The sequence below is a fragment of the Asterias rubens genome, chromosome 2, assembly GCF_902459465.1.
Source record: "Asterias rubens chromosome 2, eAstRub1.3, whole genome shotgun sequence".
In the NCBI taxonomy this organism is placed as follows: domain Eukaryota; kingdom Metazoa; phylum Echinodermata; class Asteroidea; order Forcipulatida; family Asteriidae; genus Asterias; species Asterias rubens.
Genome location: NC_047063.1, coordinates 493297 through 500957, shown reverse-complemented (window position 1 = coordinate 500957; position 7661 = coordinate 493297).

Genomic DNA, 7661 nt, shown 5'->3' with positions numbered 1-7661 from the left:
ATAAAAGACAAAAAATAGATACATTCAGAAAATGCACTTCCAAATAGAATTATTCCATTTAGTTTGGGAATAATTTAGGTCAACATTAATGTGGGTTTGAGTTTTTCAATCATATTATTTAGTAGGGTTTATTTCTTTGAATTTTTAGACTCAAATATTTCTCATCAACTCGTTTGTCTGCATTTAGCAAATCGTAAAATAAACTGTAAATTTTTCGTTAAACTTTGATGAACACTGATGAACACATCAGAGGAAAGAAAGGAATGTTTAGGTTTTGTTAAGGGTTAAACTGCATGGTTTTATTGAGCTAGTTTTGTTTGGGCATTCAAAATAAGCAACATTAAGTTTTCAAAAGCACTTTTTTTAAGACTTAATACTTATGGACAGTAATAACTTATACTGTATTTTACTTTCTTAAGTCGTCTTACCTGGAAACTTGCATCCTCAGACCAAAAGACACCTTCGTCCTCCTTCCACGATCCTTGGTAGCCATTATCCTTGTGACATCACCTGTATATGGAGAATCATTCAACAACTGCATCATTAAGTTAGTTCAAAAATTGAGTTCAGTCGCTGCTTTTCAACAACAAGTTTGAACTATTTATGTCATCTCAAAGACATCGATTGTTGTAAAAAGATTGACGCAACAAACTTTCTGCGCAATCCTTTAAAGGCAGTGGACACTATTGGTAATTACTTAAAATAATTATTAACATAAAACCTTTCTTGGTGACAAGTAATGGGGAGAGGTTGGTGGTATAAAACATTGTTAGAAACAGCTCCCTCTGAAGTGCCATAGTTTGGGAGAAAGAAGTAATTTTCTTTGAATTTGATTTCGAGACCACAAGTTTAGATGTCAAAACAAATATAGTTGCCATTATTACATCTGTTGTTGATCCATCAGACTGCAATGCATTCTCTCATCCACCAGGGAGACAGGAACACAGGAACACTCCTCTATGAAGCCAGGCAACCAGCGGTTGTCTTCTTGGTCATCGGCGGATGGACGTCACCAGTACGAACGCAGACACCATTGATGTGCAGTTTTCATTGGACTCCGTACTTCACAGGCAGTTGGTTTCGCATTTCACCATTGCAGTAAATAAAAGACAAAAAATAGATACATTCAGAAAATGCACTTCCAAATAGAATTATTCCATTTAGTTTGGGAATAATTTAGGTCAACATTGATGTGGGTTTGAGTTTTTCAATCATATTATTCGTTAGGGTTTATTTCTTTCAATTTTTAGAGTCAAATATTTCTCATCAACTCGTTTGTCTGCAGTTAGCAAATCGTAAAATAAACTGTAAATTTTTCGTTAAACTTTGATGAACACTGATGAACACATCAGAGGAAAGAAAGGAATGTTTAGGTTTTGTTAAGGGTTTAACTGAATGGTTTTATTGAGCTAGTTTTGTCTGGGCATTCAAAATAGGCCACATTAAGTTTTCAAAAGCACTTTTTTTACGACTTAATACTTATGGACAGTAATAACTTATACTGTATTTTACTTTCTTAAGTCGTCTTACCTGGAAACTTGCATCCTCAGACCATAAGACACCCTCGTCCTCCTTCCATGATCCTTGGTAGCCATTATCCTTGTGACATCACCTGTATATGGAGAATCATTCAACAACTGCATCATTAAGTTAGTTCAAAAATTGAGTTCAGTCGCTGCTTTTCAACAACAAGTTTGAACTATTTATGTCATCTCAAAGACATCGATTGTTGTAAAAAGATTGACGCAACAAACTTTCTGCGCAATCCTTTAAAGGCAGTGGACACTATTGGTAATTACTCAAAATAATTATTAACATAAAACCTTTCTTGGTGACAAGTAATGGGGAGAGGTTGGTGGTATAAAACATTGTTAGAAACAGTTCCCTCTGAAGTGCCATAGTTTGGGAGAAAGAAGTAATTTTCTACGAATTTGATTTCGAGACCTCAAGTTTAGATGTCAAAACAAATATAGTTGCCATAATTACATCTGTTGTTGATCCATCAGACTGCAATGCATTCTCTCATCCACCATGAAGCCAGGCAACCAGCGGTTGTCTTCTTGGTCATCAGCGGATGGACGTCACCAGCACGAACGCAGACACCATTGATGTGCAGTTTTCATTGGACTCCGTACTTCACAGGCAGTTGGTTTCGCATTTCACCATTGCAGTAAATAAAAGACAAAAAATAGATACATTCAGAAAATGCACTTCCAAATAGAATTATTCCATTTAGTTTGGGAATAATTTAGGTCAACATAAATGTGGGTTTGAGTTTTTCAATCATATTATTTGTTAGGGTTTATTTCTTTGAATTTTTAGAGTCAAATATTTCTCATCAACTCGTTTGTCTGCATTTAGCAAATCGTAAAATAAACTGTAAATTTTTCGTTAAACTTTGATGAACACATCAGAGGAAAGAAAGGAATGGTTAGGTTTTGTTAAGTGTTAAACTGCATGGTTTTATTGAGCTAGTTTTGTTTGGGCATTCAAAATAAGCCACATTAAGTTTTCAAAAGCACTTTTTTTACGACTTAATACTTATGGACAGTAATAACTTATACTGTATTTTACTTTAAGTCGTCTTACCTGGAAACTTGCATCCTCAGACCATAAGACACCCTCGTCCTCCTTCCATGATCCTTGGTAGCCATTATCCTTGTGACATCACCTGTATATGGAGAATCATTCAACAACTGCATCATTAAGTTAGTTCAAAAATTGAGTTCAGTCGCTGCTTTTCAACAACAAGTTTGAACTATTTATGTCATCTCAAAGACATTGATTGTTGTAAAAAGATTGACGCAACAAACTTTCTGCGCAATCCTTTAAAGGCAGTGGACACTATTGGTAATTACTCAAAATAATTATTAACATAAAACCTTTCTTGGTGACAAGTAATGGGGAGAGGTTGGTGGTATAAAACATTGTTAGAAACAGCTCCCTCTGAAGTGCCATAGTATTGGGAGAAAGAAGTAATTTTCTACGAATTTGATTTCGAGACCTTAAGTTTAGAACTTGAGGTCTCAAAATCAACCATCTAAACGCACACAACTTCGTGTGACAAGGGTGTTTTCTTCTTTCATTACTATCTCGCAACTTTGATGACCGATTGAGCTCAAATTTTCACAGGTTTGTTATTTTATGTGTATGTTGAGATACACCAACTGTGAAGGCTAGTCTTTGACAATTACCAATAGTGTCCACTGCCTTTAAAGTTATGTTATTACATGTGTAAAATCGGTTTTAGTTTTGTCAAAACAAATATAGTTGCCATAATTACATCTGTTGTTGATCCATCAGACTGCAATGCATTCTCTCATCCACCAGGGAGAGGAACACTTCTCTATGAAGCCAGGAATTAGCGGCTGTCTTCTTGGTCATCGGCGGATGGACGTCACCAGCACGAACGCAGACACCATTGATGTGCAGTTTTCAATGGACTCCGTACTTCACAGGCAGTTGGTTTCGCATTTCACCATTGCAGTAAATAAAAGACAAAAAATATATACATTCAGACAGTAATAACTTATACTGTATTTTACTTTCTTAAGTCGTCTTACCTGGAAACTTGCATCCTCAGACCATAAGACACCTTCGTCCTCCTTCCACGATCCTTGGTAGCCATTATCCTTGTGACATCACCTGTATATGGAGAATCATTCAATAACTGCATTCAAACCACAAAATTAGCTCAATCATTGAGTTAATGTAACATGACATCATCAGACATAAAAAAAAATGTGTCTGTACATTCCCAAGAGGAATTTCTGTGTCAGTCATATTAACTCAGATGTAATGCCATTTGGATTGAATGATCAGAGTTTCAAAATGAAATGAACAATTTATGTACAACAATTTATCGACCATGTATTTCAAAATATGATGATATCCACTATTGTTTCATTTCTATAAAAAAAATTGTTGGGCATCAGACATAATGGCATTTTACACCATTACAATATGAAGTCAGAGACCCTTCCCCCAAATAAACAATTTTATTGAAAAATAGTGAATCCCCCAGCTCAATTTGACCTTTGCAGGAGCCCCTCTTTAACATAAATTAACAAATTATCATCATTTCAGGAAAATTCTTTACAAATTACGTTCCTACATGAACTTCCAAACTATTAACATTATGAAAATAAACTTGCCCTCAGGTTGTATTCCTGAACTTTTAAATGAGTGTCGTTTCCTCACAGCATACCTCCGCTCACCACAGCTGAAGAACATGAAACATAAAAGATGTTGAAGGGCTTCAAACAAAATGGCATGTTACACCATTATAATATGAAGTCAGAAAAAAAAAAAAAAAAAAAAGAACTCAATAATTTTCATATCAATTTGAAAAGTAGTGAAGCGCAAAACTCAATTTGACATTTTTCTTTGCAGGAGGCTCTCTTTTAAGCAATAGCACATATCGATAAAACAGTATTTTCCAAAGACCCACACTTCGTGTATCACAACTTGTACACAAACCTGTGAAAATTTAGGCTCAATCGGTCAATCAGGAAAAAATAACGGGAAAACCCACCTTTGTTTACGCACGTTTCGCCATGTCACAACATGTGTTTATAATAAATCAGTTGTTCTCGATATTGAGAATTGATAATTGTATTAATGTCTTCTCAAAAAGTAAAGCATTTCATGGAATAATATTTCACAGGGAAGTCTTTAACCATTACCTTCTGTAAACCCTGTGAGTTATTTATTAACTTTAATTTGTTGTTCTGTTCAGAAAGTGTTCATTGGCTATAACAAAAATTAACAAAATATGATCATTTCAGGATTTTTTGTTTACAATTTTGGTCCTGCATGAACTTCCAAACTATAAACATCCTGAACATAAACTTACCTTCAGGTTCTATTCCTGAACTTTAAAATGTGTAAGTGTTGTTTTCCTCACAGCAACCTCCGCTCACCACAGCTCCAATGAAGTCTTCATGGCCCTGGAATGACTGGTGCAGTTTCCATTGGACTCCATATTGCGTATTCCAATGGCAGTTGGTTCCGCATTTCACCATTGCAGTAAATAAAGAACAGAAAATACATACATTCAGAAAATGCACCTCCAAACAGAATTATTCCATTTAGTTTGGGAATATTTCAGGTGCATATAAATGGTGTGAGTGGTTGTTACATGACAAGTGACTGATAACGGATGGTGTGGAGTTATAGATGGGGTACGCCGCTGTCGTTGAACGAACCCCTGATTGTTAAGATGTAACATGCAAGCATGGAAATGAGCTTAGTAGATTTTAAAGTGATGGTGTAGATGGAGTGAGCTTGTTAATCATGCAGTTTGGTGCAGGTTTGATGTTAGAGTGAATAAATGGTGATAATAATATACCTTTAAGGTGGACGTAATCCCTCTGTGCCGTAATACCACGGGATTACAGTGGTTGCAGGGTCTGTCATGAGAGAGCATGTAGATGAGAAGGACTCCATCCCAGGTTCTCAATCTCAGTCACTGCATGTTGGGAAACAAAGATAACATTCTATAAGTTGTAAAACATGTTTGACAACATCAGAGTAAAAGATGGTAGCTCCAGTGGTTAGAGAGTAGTTTTGGAACGAGGGGCAAGGTGCTAAATAAAGTACTTGAACGAGACTGAATGCATTGGAATGCCATTTAAATGTAAACTTGCTTATAATGCGTTTGACATGTAATTGTTTTTTTGGTACATTTACACTTCTTGTTTTCCTGCCGTTATCATTCACAAAAACTACTAAGCATGTAGAGCGAATTTCTCAAGAACTACAGCACCTCAGATAGTAATATTTGTAGGAAAGCTTTACACAATCATTATCTTTGGTGTAAGTTAAATGTAAACCTGCGGACATTGTCTTTTGTGTTACCAAAAGTATCCAAATGCTTTAATTTTTAAACAGAAGTAAAGATCACACACTTTGTGTAAGCTTTAAAAAATTTCCAGGGTCTTTCACAGGGTGAAAAGATCTTGCATGTAGCAACTACGGTTCTCCAGATATATTCTTTTGTAAATACTTAAACATTGATTTAAAGTTATGACGTCATCTTATTCCAAAAACTTGTTCAATTTTATTGCCACACTGAGTTCCAAGTACATGGGTAAGTTCAAAGTGAAACCCTAGCCTTTTTGGATCACAAACTAAGCGCTTGAATCCAGAATCCATAACCATCCATATACTATAAAAAAAACTTGTGTATAGGCTTCTAACGAAACTTGTCTCATTAACATTATTTTTAAGAGTGACCACTAACTGTTTAACTTTATTTTATTAACCAGTCTTAAAAAGATCAGGTTTCAAAGAAGTTTGACAAAGATAGGTTCCCGTAAGCAGCCCATTCCACATGCAGGATTGTAAATGAATGATCGCTGGGGAGTATTTGGTTTTGGCAAAGTTGTTGCTGTAAATTAAAAGATGTCACACCAGACAATATCCACTGTGAAACCATCCGAAATCTCATTGAACGCAGGAATTGGCTGAAATTTAATTGTTTCTCTTTTGTGAACCATCCAATTCACCTTGGGGCATTTTTTCTTCACCTGGGCTCTGTGACTTTCACTTTAGTTTCAAGGAATGCTCCCCATCCAAGCCCAGACCTTTTAAATTGTTGACTAGTTCTCTGAAAGTAATTTCACACTTCCCCAATTCCATGGCCTCATTTACCCATGCTATGGTCGTGCTCTACTCCAAATGTAAACAAGCACAGTATGTTGGACACCGCTGGACCATAGAGCTAGGACCCTAGCTCTATGGCTGGACACAGTACTGCTGACCTTAAACAAGGTGAAGGCTGACCAATAAACCACTTATCACTCAGGTTGACTTCCCCTCATTAACAGTAATCTATATGGCTGTGTTCATGATAGCCTTAGGAGAGTTTGGCAGTACAGCACAGTGAAAACAATTTAAAACTAAGGTTATGGCTAGTATGGTTAGAAGAGAACTCCATGAAAACAAGGTCAAAAGGGATTGTAAAAGGCAATTTCAAGGAGAATGATGAACTAGAAGAAGATTTCATGATGAGAGCATGTCAACCGCAGAGTTTCTGTACAGTGTTTTTACTTAATACATGGAGGTATGCATTAGCCCACAAAGATAACCTGGAGTTGTAGAAGAGTAGTGGCCGAGCAGTACTGTTAAGAGCACCAAATTCAAACTCTGGTGTTTCTGATCAGCAGAGTGTGGGTTCGAACCCCCAGCCATGCCACTTGTGTCCTTAAGCAGACACTTAACCATTGCTTAGTCCTTCGGATAGGACGTTAAAGGCAGTGGACACTATTGGTAATTACTCAAAATAATTATTACCATAAAACCCTTCTTGGTGACGAGTAACGGGGAGAGGTAATGGAAGTGCCATAGTTTTCAAGAAAGAAGTAATGTTCCAGGAATTTGATTTCGAGACCTAAGATTTAGAACTTGAGGTCTCGAAATCAACCATAAAACGCACATAACTTCGTGTGACAACGGTGTTTTTTTTTCTTTCATTATTATCTCGCAAGTTCGATGACCATTTGAGCTCAAATTTTCACAAGTTTGTTATTTTATGCATTTGTTGAGATACACCACCTGTGAAGGCTAGTCTTTGACAATTACCAATAGCGTCCACTGCCTTCAAGAATCTTATTATATTTACTATAGATAAGAGACACAATTTTATAATCCAATGTTAT